Genomic DNA, 21,791 nt, shown 5'->3' with positions numbered 1-21,791 from the left:
AACCAGGAGTCCAATCCCATAGAGCAAGGGTCTTCAACAGGCACTCGGGGACCTCCAGGATGTCCTCAGAGTTACTACAGGAGGACCATTCATTAACACAACACCGCTGTCAAACCAGTCTATAAAATCTATGAAAAGGTTTGTTCTGCAACATAACTTTATAGGCTACAATATTGTCATTGTCGGGTGAAAACCTTGTATGTCAAAAACCGTTCGTTTTGCATTTATCAATTTAAAAATGATTTAAACTAGTGAAAACAGCCGATCTACAAGCACACAACGCCTTGCACAGCGAGGCGTTGTGTGCTTGTAGATTGGCTGTTTTCACTACTTTCACTACTTTCGCGCGACAGCCTTGTATGATGAAGCAGGGCTTTACTTTGCTAAAGAACGTACACATTTGAAACTTGGAGATACAAGGTTTCCACCCGACAACGACAATATGTAAAGTGGCGGGTCCCGGCTTCATGTCTCTCCTCTTAAGGGACGTTGAAGACACGTGCCATAGAGATTAAAAGACATGCAAGAGCACAGGTCTCCGCCAGGTAAAGGAGGCCAGCAATGTTGATGCATCGGACAGATCCATCTTGGTCACATGACAATGGAGATAATGCGTGCCGGTTAGCGTGATGTTTGTACAGAATCTAGTAAAATAAAATGTGTTTAGAAAAAATCGGCCTCCTGGTGGCGCTATAATAGGGCAATGTCAAAAGGGTGGCATTTGTTCTCAGAATATGGACACTAGGGTTGAAGTTGTTGATATAAAAAGGATTGGAAGATTTGGAGGACCCCCTGTAGTAAGTAGTAACTCTGAGGACCCCCTGTTGAAGACCCCTGTGCTAGGGTTCAAGTAACATGTGTTTCTAACTACTGTACCACCACCACCAACAACAACAACGACCACAACAACACAGAGAGCTTGACGACGACGACGACTTTCTTCTTTTATAATTATATGACGGGATCTTATATAGAAGACCGGGGATGTATGAAATATTCATGGTGCGGTCTCTCTCCTGCAGGGACATGTGGCGTGCCGTTAAAAAGGCATTGATTTGACAAGCCAAACAAACGCTGATGAGGGCCTGATAATCGATAGCGGCATTGATGACAGCAACGTGCGGTGGGCGGCGGCCCCAGGCAGGCAGCGATCGGACCTGACGCCGTGAATAATGAATGAGGAAGATTCACCTGATTGATCAGCCAACGCTCGCCGTCTCTCCATCAGAGACACACAGAGACACTCTGGCTGGCATGTCAATGTGAGGAGGACCACCATCAGTGGTGCATGGGAAAAGTACTCACATTTTTTGTACTTAATTCAGGGTGTCTTCAACAGGGTGTCCGGGACCCCTATAGGGGGTCCTCAGAGTTACTACAGGGGGTCCTCCAAATCCTTTGAGTGATGGAAAGTTTATTTCCCCTTTTTATATTAACCACTTGAACTCTAACGTCCATATTCTGAGAACTTTAGCCAAAAATAGCAGATCTAGGTTTGGCAGATCAAGGTTTGGTGTAGAGCATGGGTATTCAACAGGGGGTCCTCAGAGTTACTACAGGGGGTCCTCCAAATATTTGAGTGATAGAATGTTTTTTTTTCCCCTTTTTTATATTAACCACTTGATATTCTGAGAACTTAAGCCAAAAATAGCAGATCTACGAGCTCACAACGCCTCGCGCTGCGAGGCGTTGTGAGCTTGTAGATCGGCTATTTTCGGCAAAGAGCTTTGGTGTAGAGGGGAAAAAGAGCAGACTAAGTACAGAGTGAAAGGTCGAGTTTATTAAGTAGTGATGGTTCAAATATCTGAAAGATACACAGATGATTGTGCTGTCAAACTATATGGAATCTATGAAAAGGTTGTGGGGGTCCCTGCTTCATATCTCGCTCAACTAAGGGGTCCTGGGCCTCAAAACGTTGAAGACCCCTGCCTCATATTATTTGAAAATTTGGCCAATTTTCACTTTTCATGGCATAGTTTTCTGTTTACGTTTGAGGCAGAGTATATGTTCTTTATTCATTAATTTATCTGGAATCTCCCCCCTCCCACCCCCCCACCCCTTAAGAAAATCATGAGGGGACCCCTACCCACAGGTTGACCACCAATGGGGGTCCATCAAAGGGCCAGGGCTCACCACTTCCGTCCATCCCACCGACCAGATGAGAGACAGACAGAATAAATCATGGGCGCGTCGATGCGCCGCGCGTCAAAACGAGGAGGAAAAAGCCGAAGGAGAATGTGTTGTATAAATACTGTCGATAAACCAGGGAGATGAGAGGAATAGGGGAGTAGGTGGTGTCTGCGTGTGTGCGTGTGTGTGTGCGTGTGTGCGTGCGAGCGTGTGTGTGCACGCGCGTGTGGGTGTGTTGAGGAGGGGGTAGGTGCTTATGGCTCTTTAGTGACTTTGTCCTTGGGTAAAATGTCTGGACTGTTTGTGTGTACGGTATGTGTGTGTGTGTGTGTGTGTGTGTGTGTGTGTGTGTGTGTGTGTGTGTGTGTGTGTGTGTGTGTGTGTGTGTGTGTGTGTGTGTGTGTCAGCGTGCGTGTGTGTGTGCGTGTGTGGGTATGTCACAGCTAGCTCAGGGTGGATGCAGAGGAGAGGAGTGGGGGCACTCATCCACACACACACACACACACACACACACACACACACACACACACACACACACACACACACACACACACACACACACACACACACACACACACACACACACGAGCCCATACACAGGTACAAATGGGCGACACGCGTGTGACACCAGTGCTAGGGAGGTGTAGGGAGGTAGGGTGGCATTCTGTCATTTGGTCCCAGCCTCTCCACACCGGTGCTGAATGTCAACAGGGGTGTCGCACCAAATTCTGGGCCCTGGGTACAAGGATTCACAGCGGGCCCCCCATGAATGTTCTTCATAGGGGCAGGCACCAAGTGCCGCGCTGTGAGCTTGTAGATCTGCTATTTGAAAAAACCTATGTTTCTATGTCAGTGGTGCTCAAACTTTTTCATGTGAAGGACCCCCAAAATGATATGTATTTGGCCACGGACCCCCATCTCAAAATAATAGATTTGCACACACAAGACTTTTCAAAAATAGCAGATCTACAAGCTCACATGCAGCGCGGCACTCGGTGCCACACTGTGAGCTTGTATATCTGCTATTTTTCAATAGCTAAAGTATACAATAATTCCAGGCCCCTCCACCTTGGGCCCTAGTTACTCAGTCCCACTTTTCCCCCCCTTGTGACGCCCCTGAATGTCAACTCTGGTATTCTTTTGTACTGGGTGGCTGGGTGGGGGTGGGGGGGCTGGGGGGGAGATATAGAGGGTGTATAAATACACCGTGCAACAACAAAAAGGTCCTCGACAATGCCACTATCTTCTCGCCCATCTATTCGCTATATACTCTGTCTCCTCTCTCTCTCTCTCCTCTCCCAGTCTCTTCTCTCTCCTGCCTTTGTGCTCACCTCCCATGCATTCACACACTGACTCTCCTCTCATGGAATATCATTTAGCTGTGCCCTTCAATCCTCCTCCATTGTTTATTTATATATATATATATATATATATATATATATATATATATATATATATATATATATATATATATATATGTAGCGCTGACCAATATTTTGCCAAAATGGCTTGCAATACTGTTCTGCTGGCATTTACTCTCGTTTTGGGCTTCCCTGACACTGAGCTTAAAATTAAAAAAGTGTAAAAATTGCCAATATGTGTTGTCTTATCTTTTCCTTATTACTGTGAGAGAGTGCAATCATTCAATGAACCAAGCAACAAAGGTGAACACCAAAAGAACAGTATTGCAGGCCTGCCAGGGCATTTTTGGAGGGGCACTACCCACACATTTGGCTGTGTAGCTCATGCCTCGAATGCTATAACAGAATGCTATAACACAATAGGTAAACTTTAGAGTTGGACGATGGTGGACGATGAGCACTCCATTGAGACTCGACAACACCTCTCAACACTGCAGCTTGTTTTCCACTGTTTACTCTGAGTGATTGTACAATGTCCCACCCCCCCCCCCCCCCCTCTCTCTCTCTCTCCCTCATTGACCTCTCAGTCTCTCTCCCACAGTGAGTATTTATTACGATGATGAGGACGGCTATGCAAATGAGTGAGGTGCCAGCATTGATCCGTCTAGCCAATAAGAAGGCTCTCTGTCATTCGGCAGTTCGGCCCCTAATTAGCTAATTCATCTAATTTCGCCTCCGTCTTTTTAAACAACCTCTCTCTCTCTCTCTCTCTCCCTCCTGACTCTTTGTTCTGTAATTGCAGGTTTACTATGAAAACCAGCACATCTCATCTGCGTATCTCTGTCTGTAGGTCATGCCTGACACTGTGGTTCCCTGACACATCACTGTGACATCACAGGTGATATCACAGGTGACATCACCTACATGTATGTAAAAGTTCATATATGGGTATTCCCCAGATTACACTTTATACCCCATATATGAAGATCCCTGATGTCATCGAATACATCACTGGCCAGATGGCCAAGACATGGCCCATATCTGCGTGGCTGGTTCAGATAGGGATCTCCATGTATGGGCATAAAAGGGATTGTATGTTGTGATGTCATGAGAACCACTCTAACTTCAATATTAAGCCCATCTCTAACAGGACTTCATATGGGAATGCCCATATATGGAGGAAGACAGCCCATATCTGTGTGGCTGGTTCAGACAGAGATCTCCATGTATGGGCATAAAAGGGATGTACCATAATATACAGTACATGGATCTCCATATATGGGTATCAGGGGTAACTGGGCCGACATACATCAAGAGTTGGCGCACATGTCGCCCTGAAGTGTCTCTTTCATTTATTTGAGTCGCTCTCTCTCCTCCTCAAACTGTCTCTGTCTCTCCTCTCCTCTCCTCTCCTCTCCTCTCCTCTCCTCTCCTCTCCTCTCCTCTCCTCTCCTCTCCTCTCCTCTCCTCTCCTCTCCTCTCCTCTCCTCCACCGCTGCATATAAATGCATGTACTCTATAGAGGAGTATTGATCGAGGGAGGAGAGGGCGGGAAGCACAATGTGACACCGTCAGTGGTCTGCACTGCCACCAAAAACACAACACCGTCCGGGGCATTGGGGGTCTTCTCTTATACACACAGTAACACCCTAGGTTCCTTTACTAAGAGCTTTGAGTTAATTTACCCCCCCCCCCCCCCCTCTCTCTCTCTCTCTCTTCTCTCTCTCTCTCTCTCTGTCTCTCTGTATCTCTGAGCTTGTAACATGTGGAACCAAACAGTTCCTTTTCGTACACTCAGTTCAACACTGCAGGATTTTACTGTGTAGACCAGGGGTCTTCAACGCTTTCAGGCCAAGGACCCCTTATTTGAGAGAGAGAGATGGAGCAGGGACCCCCACAATCTTATCATAGATTCCATATAGTTTCATCGTGTGACAGCCGATCATCAGTGTATTTTGGATTCATGTCAATTTGTGTTTTCAGATATTTAACCACTTGAACCGTCAATAATTATAAAACTTGACCTTTCACTCTCAGACACACAAGAAAATAGCCGATCTACAAGCTCACAACGTCTCGCAGCGAGCTTGTGAGCTTGTAGATCTTCTATTTTTGGCTAAAGTTCTCTGGATATGGACACTATATAGGGTTCAAGTGCATGCATATACAAAAAGGAGAACATTTTTTTCCTATCACACAAAGATTTGGAGGACCCCCTGTAGTAACTCTGAGGACCCCCTAGGTTCGCGGACCCCCTGTTGAAGACCCCTGGTGTAGAAACAAAATGGTTAAATTCAACGCGTTCTCACACCTGTGCCAATCGCGACGTGTTGTGAGCTTGAAGATATATTTCAACTATTTTTGAAAATGTATATACAAAAGAATATTTTTCAACATGGAAACGATTATGACGATTATAATTGCGATTATGTCAAATAATTGCGATTAGACAATTATTTGACAATTTGTGACAGGCCTTTAGCGATCGCTGTCCAAACTTTGCTCTCTCTCTCTCTCTCTCTCTCTCTCTCTCTCTCTCTCTCTCTCTCTCTCTCTCTCTCTCTCTCTCTCTCTCTCTCTCTACATGGCTTCTGGCCACGGGCCACACATTTATACAGCAGCCCCATATATCGGCTGCCTAGCTGCCTCTCTACAGCCATTGAATATGGGGGTCCCCCATCACCCTGCATCACCATGGGACACAGCGAGCTGACAGCCATTGAATATGGGGGTCCCCCAATCATCCTGGGACACAGCGAGGGGGTCCCCCTTCCCTGCTCCCATGCAGGAACCTTGGGTCTGGGCCAATGTTGCCAGATTCTTTGCGAGAGAATTAAACAAACCAGGCCTACGAAAACAAACCCAAAAGAAGCGACGACTGCGTATGCCAGTTTGAACCACTTTAAACCTACAGTACGTCGACTATACTGAAGATGATCTATAGCCTAAGCTCCAGTGGCGGAAAAAAGTACTCAAATGTTTTACTTAAGTAAAAGTATCAATACTGCACTGTAGAAATACTCTGTTACAAGTAAACGTCCATAATTCAAAAAGTACTTGAGTAAAAGTATGAAAGTATTGGCACCAAAATGTACTTAAAGTACCAAAAGTAAAAGTTTGTAGAGAGAGAGTTTGTTTGAAAATAGACGATCTATAAGCTCCACGGACAAATAGAGTACATATTAATTTGGGGGGGGGGGGGGGGTCCTTGACCTGAAAATATTGGAGAACCACTGGGGTAAAGCAAGCCTAAGCAACTACACTTTAGGAGCAAGCCTCGAAAACGACCTGCAACTACCAATATTTACAAGCAACCAGGCACGTGCACACATAGACATCAAAGGGGGCATGAGCCCCTGCCCTTTTATCTGTCTGTAAAGGTGCCCTCTCTGCAGACCATGAATGCAGTTTTTACTATTAAAGAAATACAAATGCCCTCTTTTTCATGCCATACCTGAAGGCATGGCATTCAAAGAGAATTGCCTCGTCCAAACTCTCCTGAACTTGAACACAGCATCCTGTTGAAAGAATTGCCCAATCCATGCCGTTCCGCCACATCTCCAGTATTGCCTCGATTATGCTTAGTTCGTTGTGATATCAAGCACCGAAAATGGCCGACCTCCAAGCTCACAACGCGTCGCAGCTATTATCAATATTTTCACCAAAAGGAATTTCAGCCTCTGCCTCTCTCTAACATTCTCTGCACGTCCCTGCAAGCAACTTTACAGAAAAAAAAGGCCCTAAAGTTGCTTAATAACAGATAGACGTGGCAACGCTGGTCTCGCCTCTGGATTCCCGCCAGACTGCATGGAAAACTGGACACTGGAATGCTTTCAGATGAGACAGAAACAAGAGAACAACGATAGAGAGAGAGAATAGCTAATACCAATGTTTGTTTCCTCTCAATTACAGTTTTAAATGGAAATCAATGTGGCGGCGGGGGAGGAAGGGGGGTGATAATCACATTAAGACAACAGGGCTTAAATCAACAGCAGATCTACACCTCCTCCTCCTCCCCTCCTCCCCCTGCCCTGACCAGAGAACAGCAACACTGAACAAACCGCCTGCGCATGGGGTCTTCAACAGGGGGTCCGGGACCCCTAGGGGGTCCTCAGAGTTACTACAGGGGGCCCACCAAATCATTGTGTGACAAACCCCCTCCATTTCTCACATGGCCTTCTTCTAGCGCCACCATAAGGCTGATTTTGGACACTGCTCCTACAGATTTGGCCCTAAAATCACGCAAAGCGGTACACAGTATCTCTAAGTCATGCTATTTAGTATGTTTGCAGCTTCCCTGCGTGAAAGGGATTGGTACAGAGTACAGACCATAGGAGGTTTTAACTGGGTTCCACTCATACAATGACCACACTGTTTTTCTTCTTTACTTTAATTTGTAGGTTTACAGGTACAGGTGAGTAGCAGGTATTGTGGGTAAGTTGTAAGGTAAGTAAGGTGAAAAACCTTTAAAGAAAATAAGAAATTACTACAGTAAATACAATGCAGATGAAATAGGAAATACAAATAAATACACATGCTCTTCATATATGCTTTTAAACACTGTTCTTACGTTCTCAGTGTCTGTTAGAATAGAGAACCCTGGGAGAATCCGGCCATCTAAGTACATAGAGTTTAAGTGGTTAAGTGGTTAATACTGGTTTCGTTTCTCTCTCTCTCTCTCCCTCTCTCCCTCCGTCATAATTTATTTCTGGGCCTCGCTCTCTCATAATTTATCCCTGTCTCTCTCGGTGTCTCTCTCAGTCTTCTTCTCTCTCTCTCTCTCTCTCCCTCGCTCCAATTCTTGCTCTCTTAACCTCCCGCTCTCGTAATCTATCTTTCTCTCTCTCTCTCTCTCTCTCTCTCTCTCTCTCTCTGGTAATCTATCCATCACTCTCACACACACAAAAGTACACTACGTCCCCCCCCCCCCCCCCCCCCAAACCGCTGTCTGGTTGCCGGGATACCGCCCATAAGTTTCACCATGGTAACATCTGGAATAAAGGTGGGTGGGCAGGGTGCCAGGGAGGGGTGGAGAGGGGTGGGGGGGCGGCGTTTCACTGCAGCCATAAAACTAACAAAAATAAATCTCTTGTTCAAACTGCTCGTCCCCCTTCGTCCCCCCGTCCCCCCAGACAGCCATGCAGGCAGCAGCACGGCAGCGGGGATCCCAGCGCACGTACAAACACGCGTGCGCCACACCGCGTCACGCACACGCGTGTACACATCAAGTCACGCACAGCAGCGCTAAATCTCAGCCCATGCGTTGCAGAGTTTAACTGTTCCCCTGTCAACAGACAGAAAACAGCATCCAAACAAGACGCTCTGTCTGTCTGCAAGGAGAGATTCTTTTTTAGACGCTGATGTGTGCACGTATACGGTATGCTCGGTACGGTGTACCGGTGGTGTTAAATTACTCAAATCTTTTAGTGCAGGGGTCGTCAACCTTTTCAGGCCAAGGACCCCTTAATTGAGAGAGTGTTGTGAGCTTGGAGGTCGGCTATTTTCTGTGCTTGATACAACACACTGAACTAAGCATAATCAAGTGAATACTGGAGATGTGGCGTAACGGCATGGATTTCTACGCAGAGAGAGCAATTCTTTCAACATAAGAGGCTGCAGTTAAGTTCAGGAGAGTTTGAATGCTGCCTGCAGGTATGGCATGGAAAAGGGAGCATTTGCATTTCTTTCACCTTAGTGAAAACTGTGGTCTGGAGAGTGCACTTTTTTTTACAGATGGATAAAAGGGCAGGGGCTCAAGCCCCCTTTGATGTCTGTGTGTGCACGTGCCTGCCAATTAAGGACCCCCAATGGAAACAATGTTTTAGTGCAATCCTTTTAGACAAAGTGTTTTGACTGTAGCCTACTTGTGCTATTTTGCGTTTCTGTCTACTACAAATATCAATCAATATCAGTCGTCATTTTATTCATTAAAAAAGTTACAGTACTTCCATACTCTTCGTCCACTATGTACATTTACATGTACTTGTACCCCTAGGGGTACGTGGGGGTACTGCAGGGGGGTACAGGAGAAAATGGGAATATCTATTTTACTTTTATGGGTAATGACAAAACATGACAGTCTTTGTGTGAACCTTCTCATCTGTAAATTGTTAAACCAAATTACAGTACGTCAATAGTCTTGACGACAACTGTTACTGAATAGAAAGCAATTGGTTTATTTGCCATTATGCCGTTTCATTTAGAACATATTGGCACTGGAACTGGACTTTAGATGTACATTTTATAAGAAAAATGCTGTAGTCAGGGGAATATACCGATCAGAAATCAGTATAAAGCCCTTTGCACACAGGCGCGTTTAACCGCACGGATAAAACGGACAATATCATTTTTTTTAAAGAAAACAATGATTCTCTATGATCTCATGCACACCGGCTCCGAATTAGCCGTGCGACGAGTGGCTGCCGCCGTGCGTTTTTTTCTCGATCGAAACCAGTTCGATTCGTGCGTCTTGTCGCATGCGGTAAAAAACTCATCACTCCTTTAATGACTCCTTTTTGGATCCGCAGCGCCGATTCCGCACAGCCTTGCACACCAAATCCAATGCGATTTATTCATGCCGCAAATGAAAAAAACGCAACTGTCCTGTGTGCAAAGGGCTTAAGGGGTACTGCAACAAAACTAGTTTGAGAACCAGTGCACTATTGCACACTACTGTACACAGTGCCCTAAATACATACAGTGCACAACAAGAGAGCGCTATGGTTACACGTCGTATACAGTTTGAATCTTTGGGCTCGGCTCCAACATGCATTTGCATATGATATGGCGTTACGACTATAGAAATGGCTACACTGCATCTTCCCGTGCCAGATTGGGCCCCGTCCAATTCAAAATCTTTTACAGGCTTCACTTCACAGTAAGTGGGCTTCATACTGTTGTGTGGAAGCAGGGGTGTTGCACCAAATTCTGGGCCCTGGGTACAAGGATTCACTGCAACGCATTATTACCCGTTGTTGTGTGCTTTAACTATTGAAAAATAGCAGATATACAAGCTCACAGCGCGGCACCGAGTGCCGAGCTGCGAGCTTGTAGATCTGCTATTTTTGAAAAAATCATGATTTTTTTTGCAAGTCTTTGAATATTTTGACCCGAGTGTGTATTCTAAATCCTTCTTAGGTTTTTTGAAAAACCTATGTTTCTATGTCAGTGGTGCTCAAACATTTTCACGTGAAGGACCCCCAACATTATATGTATTTGGCCACGGAACCCCATCTCTCCGTTCCAGGGACCCCACCAGGAGCAAAATTTGAGTTACAAATGTTCGCTTAAAACATACATACATTCAAAGATTTGCACACATTTTCATGACTTTTCAAAAATAGCAGATCTATACAAGCTTGTAGATCTGCTATTTTTCAATAGCTAAAGTATATAAAATAATGAAGGCCCCTCCTCCTTGGGCCCTGGTAACTCAGTCCTACTCCCCCCCCCCCCCCCCCTTGTGACGCCCCTGGTTGTGTGTAGGGCCAGAGCTGCAGCCATGCTGCAGTGTGCGTTCTGACACGGAGAGGACAACTTCTCAAGCTTAACTTCACATAATCGCTGCTCATTAGCAACCACACCAGATGATACAGGATTTCATGTCTAAACTCGCTATTGCATCCCATATACAGTAGGTGGTGGAAAAGGTACTCACATTTCTTTACTTAAGTAAAAGTATCAATACTGCAATGTAGAAATACTCTCTTACAAGTAAAACATCTGAATTCAAAATTTTGATTTGAGTACTTAAAGTACCCAAAGAATAAAGTACCCATCATGCAGAATGTCCCATTTCAAGTTTTCAAATGTATATGAATACTTTGAAAATAGATTAGATTGTATGTATGATGTCAGATGTCATACCAGGGGGTCCCCTGCGAAATGAGTTAGTAGAGCATCACAATCACATTAAACAGTTTATCCATGTTGGCTATTCAAAAATAGCAGATCTACAAGCTTGGATCGGCTATTTCGGCAGAGAGCTTTAGTGTAGAGGGGAAAAAGAGCAGACTAAGTACAGAGTGAAAGGTCAAGTTTATTAAGTATTGACAGTTCAAGTGGTTAAATATCTGAAAACACAAATTGACATGAATCCAAAATACACTGATGATTGTGCTGTCAAACAATGAAACTATATGGAATCTCTGAAAAGGTTGTGGGGGTCCCTAATTCATCTCTCCCTCAGCTAAGGGGTCCTCGGCCTGAAAACGTTGAAGACCCCTGTAGTAGATCATTGCAAATTACACTGTCAGAGTTATGGGGAGACCTTGACATTTTAGAGTCAAACACAAACACACTGTTCCTCTCAGCTGTATCTGTTAACTCTGACACACTATCACTCCCTCTCTACATACTACTATATGTGTCCCAATCTCACGGAGGGTCAGTCATCTCGGAAAGTACAGCTTTAGACAGGGGCTGAAAATACTTTTTTTTTTTTTTTCACTAAAATGTGATAAAGCCACTAAAGCATTTCACAAATATCAGGCTACATTTCACTTAAACGCCAGAGCTTAACTCTGCATGTAAATAAGACTTTTTTTAATTAATGTGAGAGATCGGGACATAATTCTGTTGGTCCTCCCAGAATACAGCTAACATGCTAGTTTTCACCACCCTGTGTTAGCCATTTGTAGCCAAATGCGGTAATATCGGCGCTCCATTACCTAGCGTTACAAATCACAGTATTTATCCCGTTAATGTAGTGCCACGTATGTTCCAAATGAACCACGTTGTTATAATGATTTAATCTATTATTTATTTATTTATTATTGCGCTGTTCTGGCGCTGTTCTTCTTCTCGAGTTTGGAAAAAAAGGATCCGTTCCGTTTCCTGCCTGAGCCGGATGCGAGCCGAGTCCTTTGTTGTCACTGCTTAGCATTGACTTAGAAAAGTGTCATGATCGTAAACTATCTAGTTTTAACGTTCAGAGCGTTTTCTTTTTGGACAATAAAAACATTGACAGCCAGGGGAAAAAAATCCATGAAGGACACGGAATGCAATCGTTCACTCGCCGTTGGAAAATTGACTTAGTAGACTATTCTGGATGACTGGCTGATGAGTGGCTAACGGCTAACGCTAACGTTAGCTAGCGCTAGCTGCAGGCTAACATAGGCATCTGTTGTATAAAACGCGACCAAACTATTTTTGCTCTTCTACAAGCTCACAACGCGAGGCGGTTAAGCGTAGCCTGTAGATTGTGGTTTATTATCAGAGTCGGATGATCCTTCAATCTGACTGAAGTTACACAAACACTCGATGATGTTACATAAAGCACAGTTAGCACAGTTAGCCGACCAATTTCGATAGGGCACGAGTTCTGGTGTTGCGCACGTGCATTCCCGTAGAGCAACGTAGAGTAGACGAAAACTGTGCCCCATAGAACTTTGTGCCTCTATAGGAAGAAAACTTTCCTTTTCTCATAAAAGTATCAGTACTATAGGCAGTTGCCTACTGCAATTTATACTCTGTTACAAGTAGAAGTCTGGTATTAAATACATATATATTTTAAAATAGCAGATCTACAAGCTCACAATGTGAGCTATTTTCAAATGGCCAAAATGTGTATAGGCTACAATTTGGACTATTAAAATAAAAATCTACGTAGATCTGCTATTTTCAAACATTTTGTACTTTTACTTTTGGTACTTTAAGTACATTTGGATACCAATACTTTTGTACTTTTACTCAAGTACATTTTTAATTCTGGACTTTTACTTGCAACAGAGTGATTCTACATTGCAGAATTGATACTTTTACTTAATTATAAAATGTAGGTACTTTTTCCACCACTGTGTAAACGTTTGTGTTCTCATGCCAATAAAGGTTCTTTGAATTGAAGATTGAATTGAAGATTGCTCCCCATGTGGCGGAGTCAGGTCATTGCAGGTTAGAAATTTATTTAAAACTTGAATATCTCAAAAGTCCTATTTCAGCATGGCATCATTCTATAAGCCATATCTTCAAAACTGTTGGGTCAATCTCCACAACCAATATATCATTTTGTAGCTATGATCCCCAGCTTTCAAATGAAACGAAAAAATGAAAATGAAAAAAAAAAAAAAAAATCAATGACTAGCCGCCAGCTGCGCTGGGACACATATGTAAAAAAACCAACAACACAAAAACCAATAGACGGGTTTCTGGTCCACGTCACACTGATGGGTCGGTACCAAAATTAGCCAATAAATAGAAACCATGCAGCGCTCCCCAAAACAACAGGTTTGGGGATTGGTGGGAATTGATTACATGATACATTCAGCTGTGCATTTAGTCTCAATGTTTGTAAACAAGAAACCGGTCTATATACAAATATATATATATAAAAAAAAACACTCCATCTCTTCTTCCTCCTCCTCCTCCTCCACTGATTGGACGCCTTCACAGGCCCCGCCCATTCATACTCATCCTCTGGAACAGTGGTTCTCAACCTGTGGGTCGGGACCCAGATGATTAACTTAATGTGCAACACTGATTTATGATTTCAACAGTAAAGAAACCAACATAAGGTTGTGTATAGAGAGGGTAAGGAGTTTTTAATACCTCTAAAATGACAAATTAAACATTGGCCAAATTGTCAAATATTAGATGCAGAAATTGTGCTATTTTCACAATAGAACCGTGTTATACAAAATGTAATACCTCAACTCGTAGGGTGGGAGACCCCAGTTAAAATATGATTATTTTGGGGGTCGCGGCCTGGAAAGGTTGAGAACCACTGCTCTGGAATACAATACAGTAGCCTGATGCTTGAGGGAACAAAAACACACACACACACACACACACACACACACACACACACACACACACACACACACACACACACACACACACACACACACACACACACACACACACACACACACACACACACACACACACACACACACACACACACACACACACACGTCCTCCATGCTTGCAGGGTGAGGATATGCAAAGCATCGCCACCATCAAAACAGAAAGTGCAGGGGAATATAGGGCAATTGAGAGAATTAAAATGCATCCCCAGAGACTCCGCTTCCCTTTCTCTGCTTCCCCCTTTGCTCTCCTCTCCTTCCCTCTGTTTTCCTCCCTCTCTCTCTCTCCCCAACTGTTTTTCCAGCTGTGTGTGTGTGCGTGTGCGTGCGTGCGTGTGTGTGTGTGCGCGTGTGTGTGCGCTTGAAGCTGGCTCAATGACAATAGTCAGAAAAGGAGAGGAGAGGAGAGGTGATGGGAGAGGAAATAGAAGAGGGGACAGGAGAGGAGAAAATAAGAAATGAGAAGGAGAGAAGAAATTAAGAGGGGAAGAGAGGCGAGGAGAAAAGAGGAAAGGAGATAGGGAAGAGAGGAGAAATAACAGGATAGAGAAGAGAAGAGAAGAGAAGAGAAGAGAAGAGAAGAGAAGAGAAGAGAGCCACCTGACGCTCACAGCTACATCCTCCCACAAATGAGACAGTGGCAGATTTTGGCCGTATCCACCCGTTTCTGTGGGAATTTACTGTAGAATTATGTGTGGGACACGTTCGGTAAGTGTGTAGAAAACAGCTGAGAACATGAGCTGACATACAAGCTCACGCCGCGTCGCAGATGCGACCATTGTGAGCTTGTAGATCACTCAGCTCAGCTCGGCTCGGCTGCCGACGCCGGAACTGCCGCCCACCTGCTGCGCAATGCATGATGGGACAGGACAGGACAGGAGTGTGCTCTTTGGGTGTGTGTGTGCGTGTGTGCGTGCGTGTATGTGTGCGCCCACGTCTGGCCGATGTCCAGACAGACACTGGTCAATAAATCAATGAGGAGGTCATGGAAGAAGGTGGTTAAGAGAGGTGGCTATCAACAGAGACGCAGTCCTCACCCTCACCTGAAGTATAGTGGCAGAGGGAACGCCACGCTTTACAAATCCTGACAAATATTTACAAACTTTCTCTTAGGGGAACCGGCCAAGACACTCTCACTCTCCAAATGACCTGATGGTGACTTCTTGGGACGAACGTGACCAAAAGCATCAAACGTTCCCGTCCAGGGCACTCGATCCGCACTCCAGGAACTAGGGGTGGGCGATATGGTGATAAATATCGTTGAGACGATACGATGTTACCATGATATGCCTTTTCAAAGATTTCGTATTGATTTTTCTTTATTAAAGTGTCATGCTTCCAAGGAAGCCCAGCCCATATGGACTTACAGGACACTTTTACATTTCATTTAACAAAAAAACTAAAGAAAAAAAATCATAACAGACATAACAATTCACACAAACAATGATCAAACACATAACCAACTTTAACACTCAAGCTACTATTTGAAAAGCTGAGACTGTCTTCTACTCCAGGCTCTAGAAATGTATATATCGAGATACAATGAGGGAGCCTTATAAAAAAAATCCTGTTGAATTGTTAATACAGTGATTCATTGCAGAATTAATTTAAACCTCCATTTTGGTCTAAATCAGTATTTCTCAAACTTTGAAATGTCAAGGTCTCCACTTAACGCTGACAGTATACAAATGAGTTTCATTTGTATAGTGTCAGAGTTACACTCTTTTAGTTTTTGTTAAAAATAACCATAAAAACCAACATGAAAAAGAATCGCGATGAGATCGTCTTTCTCGAAAACAGTTAAAACAGAGGCGTGTCGTTTTAAGCAGACTTGAGCCGCGAGATATAGGCACCGCCGGAGCGAGCCGTCAGGTGAGCGAGTCCCTGCCCCGGGGCGTTGCGAATGACTAGTGTTCATTGGAGCTATAATTATTATTAGTGAAATGTTTGGTCAAAATTCGCCCAAGAAGTTTTGGAATTTGGGATTTTCATAGTAGTCGTGTATGAATGGAGCCCTCCCCTCCCCTTTCCTCCCTCCCTCCCCCGTCAAGAGACACTGGAGTGGTTTTTCTGAGGCGCGGTGGCGGCGCTACGGTAAATGTTTTCACTGTTTGAGATATAATAAGTGTCTTGATACCTCTTCACCGGGGAGACGCGCACAGCAAGCCACCCGCATCACACGTGCTTTCATCCATACCTCTTAATCTTCATGGAGAAGAAGAAAGAAAAGGCTCCGCTTATCTGCGTCTCCCGTATGTTAAGTGAGTGTTTTTTTCCCTCTCTCTCTCTCTGCCTCTCTCGCTCACACACATGCACGGAGACACAGACACACACACACACACACACACACACACACACACACACACACACACACACACACACACACACACACACACACACACGTACCTACGTAAACACACACACACACACGCTCGCTGTGCGTAAACTAGGGCCTGTGTTGTATAATAATTACCTCGGTAGAACGGCGCTGCTGCTGCTGCTACCGGTACAAAACGCCAGACAGCGTTTGCATCAGCCGTGCATGTGTTGGGAGGTTTTGTAATTAGCGGAATACATTTAAATACATTTGGCTGGAACACTCCTTGGAGAGTTCTTGTTTGCTGTGTGGCTGAGGAGGTTCTGCCTTCATCTCCTCATCGCTGCTGCTGCTGCTGTTTCCACAGTGTCTACAATCCACTCCTCCTCGTTACACCCCAAACTCTACTGAAGCTACACGCTGTAATCCTCCACTGTTGACTTATCCATGTTGTATACTTGTAGCAGTACAGTGGCTCAGAGGAGAGCCTGATGCGCCTAATGACCAAAAAGCCTAATATCTCCCCCCAAGTCAAGGAGGAATTCCCCCTTTAGACTAGTGGATTAGACACCTGAGGGTTGAATCCCCGGGTGTTACATTGGTGCCGTGACCCGGATTAGGTTTTCTGGTGAGGGGGAAGTCAACAACAGGGGGGTGGGTGTAGCTTCTGCCCGCAGACTGTACTCTGATAGGGCCGTAATATCTCCCCCAGTCCAAAGGGATATCTCTTTGGTCTGATGGTTAAGATGTTTGACTTTAATGCGGGAGACCTGGGTTTGAATCCCAGGCGTTACACGTGCAACATACCAGAGGGCCAGTTCTAATAGTAATTAAATATCATCCGAAGATAATTCATTCACAGGCCTGATTTGGCCCGGGCCTTGAGTTTGACAAAATGTGTCATTAATATGCGCCCTATACTCTTCCATTGAGACATTTAGACCAGGGGTCTTCAATGATTTTAGGCCAAGGACCCCTTAGCTGAGAGAGATGAAGCAGGGACCCCCCACTATATTGTATAAAAATATGTTGCAGATTAAACATTTTTATAGATTTCTGAGACAGCTTAGACTTGTTTGAAAGCAATATCATCAGTGTAGGTTGTTGGTTTAATGTGTATTTTTTAGACATTGAACACCTTGAACCGTCAATACTTAGTCTGCTTTTCTTTTCACTCTACACCAAACCTCTTTGCCAAGAATAGCAGATCTACAAGCTCACAACGCCTTGCGCTCAGAATAGGGATACTAGGGTTCAAGTGGTTAGTGTAGGAAAAAAAGTTCTTATCACACAAAGATTTGGAGGATCCCCTGTAGTAACTCTGAGGACCCCTGATTTACACCCATGGTTGGCAAGTAGCCCTGCCCGAATATTTAATAAGCATAATATCTCCCCCATGGCTGAGTGGTGGAAATGTGACAGAGAGCTGGGGTTCAAATCTTGGGTTACGACGTTAAGATAACTCCACTTCCCTGATGGACCCAATCTAACGTTCTTATACTTCCTGTTCTGTGCAGAAAGGAAGGCCACAGAGTCACGCACACACGCACGCACGCACGCACGCACGCACGCACGCGCACGCCTACGCACAGAAGCACGCACACACCACATGCACGAATAATAGACGGCTGCTCTTCTTCGAGAAAATAAATATCAATCAGCATTTGGAACATATATAATCATAAACATGTGGGCTTAGTTAAATGCATTCATATCCAAGAAACATATTTCACATGCAGCATGGAGCACACACACACACATTTATATATGTACTACACTCGTGAGGACATCACAATGGCAGATCTATACAACGCTGCAACAGGTTGTGAGTTTGTAGATCAACTATTTTTTAAAGTGCATGCCATTGGCGGCACAAACATAAAACAAACTGGCTAAACTCCAACACTTGACAGCAATGACATACTTGTGGGAACATTTGATCCTCTCAAGTATAGCAATACACGCACGCACGCACGCACGCACGCACGCACGCACACGCGCGCACACACACACACACACATGCACACGCACACGCACGCACCCTCATCAAGCCCAGGCTTAATTATTCAGCAGGCAGCGTGGTGTCTTTCATCTCTGTGTTAATTGCTGTGGTCGACTTCTCACTGGAACCACGGTACCGTGTGCCCGACCGACGCAACTCTCACTGCATTGTTCTGTTCAGGAGGGGGCCGCTCTGCGTGCGTGCAGGGGCGTCACAAGGGGAGGGAAAGTGGGACTGAGTTACATTATTTTATACTTTAGCTATTGAAAAATAGCAGATCTATAAGTTAGCAGCGCGGCACCGAGTGCAAGCTTGTAGACCTGCCGTTTTTGAAAAGTCGTGAAAATGTGTGCAAATCTTTGAATATATGTATTTTTTAGGCGAACATTTGTAACTCAAGTTTTGCTTCTGGGGGTCCCTGGAAAAAAATATTTTTGAGATCCAAGTATGTCCTGTTTATCACGATAATATTTTCTTTCAGTCAGGACTGTTTTTAAACAATCGCGGGCCACAGTGCTTTTGTAACGGCCGGTATAAAGGCCACGTTTTGAATATGAAGGTGATTTAAAAGCCAGATTAGGAGAAAAATGCACTTTTCTGCAGCAGCGTAACATGCATGTCTATCAGGGAGACAGCACTTCCCGGTCACGTGATCTGGCGCTGCATTTTGGGAAATGGAGTGTTGTTCGTCACCGCGGTAGCCTAGTACAGTAGCTAACAGTCAGTACAGTATCATTTACTGTACAACGCGTCAAACGCGTCAACGGGCACACAGAGACATCAAAGAGATTGACGCGTTACCACGTCGTGGACCTCTAATGCAGTTAAAACAATCAAATTACAGCCCATAGGGTTAAAAATTAAGAGTGCAAAACACAAAATGTGGCATTTCATGGAACTGCTGCCCGAAAAATGTCAATGCGATGTGTGTGTGCGTGTTCACTATATTTGTGCATGTGTGTGTACTGTACTTATGTGAAAACTACAGAGTTCAACGTCTAAAGGGAAGATGGATGTAGTGATGAAGCTGGTATTGTAGTTAGCAGGAGAGATGCAGCTATACAGCCAGACACGCACACACGCACGTACACACACATATGCACAGACAGACATACTGGCGCATGCGGATGCGGAGTGGAGAGCAGGAGGAGTGATGGGGTAACAAGTGATGGACAGAGAGAGAGAGAGGACGGGAGAACTGTGGCTGTGGTGGAAGAGGTACTGTACTCCATTTTTTTCTAAAGTACAAGTATCAATGCCCCAAAAGAGAAAGTCTGTTACACGTACCAGTAAGACGCCTAAGGGTTAAAATTAATTTGCAAGTGTGATTCGAGTTGTGGTTGGTTGTTTAAGTTGGACAAAATGTGGACAAAACATTTTCCCAAATATGGATATGACTGACATATATGTCTTATGTTATAGACCACATGAGACTCAAACAATATGTCCATATATGTGCATTCCAAGCTATGCATGGGCTTAACATCGATGACATAAGGACTCTCCATATATGGGCATATAAGGACGGAATGTGATGTCACACCAATGTGATGTCACATATAGGTCAGCTATGGGGCTGTTAAGTCTGACATCATTTTGTAGGCAGAGGAGAACTTTTGCCCCCCCAAAAAGCGAATCTTTTTACTATTTTTACTATTTACTAATTTTTCTTCTCTTTGTTGTTGAAAGGAAAGTGGTAGAATTATACTTTAGTCGTTATTTTTGTCTCGGATCTGTTGAAATAGCGAGGGACAGATATTGACAATAAATCTGCTTGGAGGTCTGACTACAAGATAGATAGATACCTTTATTATCCCAAGGGGCAAATTCAGTTGTCCAGTTGTAGCACAGCAGTATACAGTTATTTACAAAGTTACAGAGAAGTAGGAAAAGATACAAAATGTACAAAATGTACAAAATGATGAGACGGCTTAAAAGCCCCATAGACATTGTGGCGTTACCCGGCCTCAAAAGTGTACTACTTAAAAGTACACAGTACTTGAGTAAATATACTCAGTACTTTACACCACTGGCCACTAGAGCGAGGATTCATGGCTTCCCCCTCCGGTCTGACCTGGATCTATGGAGGAGGACAGATGTATGGAGCGCTGCCTGGATGGGAGCGCACGCATTCGCACGCACGGACGCACGCACGCACGCACGCGCGCACTATCAGACGAGAATGAAAAGCAGCCAGTCAGGATGAAAGAAGCTCCTTCTCTGCTGTGTGATAAATGAAGAGAAGTGATTCATGAAACTAATAGAACAGAGACATTGAGATACACAAAGTACAGAGAGTGCAGGAAGAAAGAAACACTGGAAAAATATGAATACAGACACAAAGACAGAAACGAATACAAAGGAAGAAAGAAAGAAAGAAAGAAAGAAAGAAAGAAAGAAAGAAAGAAAGAAAGAAAGAAAGAAAGCGCAGATCTCTGCCAGGCCGGGTAGCCTACCTAGGTCTGTGTCAGTCATCATGGACCCACATTATTGCACGGTAAATGCGATACAACAATAGAACGAAGCAAATGAAAACATTTTAAAACTCACTTTTTCTTTTCTCTAATTACAATCTAAAATATGAACCCTTGTTGTAAAAAAAACAAAGTTGTCCTTTAACACCTTGCAAGCCGCGGCAGAACCCTCTGAACAGAGGTAGCGCCGAAGAAATAAGCCATTTATTTACAAACATGTTTTAAAAAAACAAAGCCCACATGATAACAACACGTAATGGAGTGCTCGATACAGCGTACATATTCATCCTGCAGAGGTCGGCGATCTTACTTTGGCGAGGCGGAGGGGAGATCAATTCCATTCGTTTACGTGCGGCGAAGCAGGGAAAGGAGCGATAGAGAAGCGGCGCCCGAACATGATTGAGACCGCGATCCACGAACAGAGACAAAGAGCAGCCATGTTGTGTGCCCTTCTTGTCGAGTTTCAACAACGTGGAGAGTAGGAGGCCACTCCTAGCCACCCATCCATCCAGAATGTGAGTCAACGGCGCGGCCTGCTGGATACTACGAGCATCACACCCAGTCCCAGAAAATGATTGAGAGAGGATATTAACCGTTTCAGATGGCTCCAAAATGACACAGAGAAGAATGGCCGATGTTTTTTTTTTTTATTATTATCATTTATATCAAAAGTCCGGGAATAGACGTGTGGCTGATTGGACCAAG

This window comes from Nannobrachium achirus (assembly GCF_963921795.1).
Source record: "Nannobrachium achirus genome assembly, chromosome: 9".
NCBI lineage: Eukaryota > Metazoa > Chordata > Actinopteri > Myctophiformes > Myctophidae > Nannobrachium > Nannobrachium achirus.
Note: the sequence above shows the minus strand (reverse complement) of the source record.